General features: G+C 67.3%; 1 protein-coding gene across 1 annotated transcript in view; it reads right to left on the reverse strand.

Moving 5' to 3' along the window:
• Window positions 1-1,139, reverse strand: part of BAIAP2 (BAR/IMD domain containing adaptor protein 2) — a 71,620-nt gene that overhangs the window by 70,035 nt on the left and 446 nt on the right. The window lies entirely within an intron of this gene.

The raw sequence follows: 1,139 nt of genomic DNA on the forward strand, positions 1-1,139 counted from the left end.
AGTGGGGGGCGCAGCCGTGTCGGGGGGTGCAGCCGTGTCCCCCTCTGCCTCCCCAGGCCGCGCCGCCATCCAGCCGCGTTGGCATAGAAACTACCAGGGCTCTGCCGCGGCGTCGCTGCGTTACACAATCCAATTAAACGCCGAGTGAAAGGGCTGCTGCCATTTAACGAAGAGGGGGGAGAAGCTCCCAGGCCATCGGGGCGGCAAGGAGGCCTCTGCCCCCACCCAACTTCCAGGGAACGCGCAGAGCGTCGCGGGGGTGGGCTGCGGAGCAAGAAAACAAAGCCCCAGCGAGCGACCGAACAAAGGCCAAGCAGCCCCGCTGCCGCCTGGACAATGTTGAATCAGAGCCTCGTTAAAGGCAACGCCGCTTGCGTAGCGCTGGCAGCGAGTCCCCCCCCCGCCCAGCCCCCTGCGTTGCTCCCAGGGATGGTGGCAGGGGGGGGTCGGCGCTGGCAGTGTCCCCCGGGGATGGGGACCTTCTCTGCGGAGGGGAGCGGGGAGCGCTGTCCCCCAGCCACCGCCTCCTGCGCCCGGTGACGACCCTGCGTCGCCACACAGGTCACGTTAAATGCCACGGCGACCGGGTCTGGCACCAAGGGGCGCGTTCGGGAGGAGCAAACAAATCCCCTGCTCCCGTAGAAGCTGAGGGACTGAAATTCACTGCCGCGTTCACGCGCCATGTCTATAATGGGGGGGGGGGGAGGTTGCCCCGGGGTTTGTCCGGTGGCCCAAACCTCGCCGGTGCCTCTGGCAAGGAGCCAGGGCTGTGCCAGGGCCGGGGGCTCCGGGCACGGCGGGGCGGCTGAGGAAGCAGCGTGAGGTCGCTTGTAGTCCCGAGGGTTTAATTAGCGATGTTGCTTTCGACGACTTTCTTGGAGGGAGGACACTCCTCTCTTTAACGAAACATCTGGCCAAGGCAAACACAGCTGGGAGGGCTCCACGCTCAGCTCGCACTGCGGGGCGCCGGCTCCCACCCCTCCGCCGCAGCTGAGCGGGTGCGAGGGAGTGCTAATTAAACATCCCAAAACAAGGCACAGCTGCTAGCCCAGGGCCACGGGAACCCCGGCACCTCCTCCGGCAGGGACAGGTCGGGGGGGCTGAGCCCCCGCCGTGGGCCTGGCTGGCGCAGGGCGGGG

The sequence above is a fragment of the Egretta garzetta genome, unplaced genomic scaffold, assembly GCF_000687185.1.
Source record: "Egretta garzetta isolate BGI_Z169 unplaced genomic scaffold, ASM68718v1 scaffold131, whole genome shotgun sequence".
In the NCBI taxonomy this organism is placed as follows: Eukaryota; Metazoa; Chordata; class Aves; order Pelecaniformes; family Ardeidae; genus Egretta; species Egretta garzetta.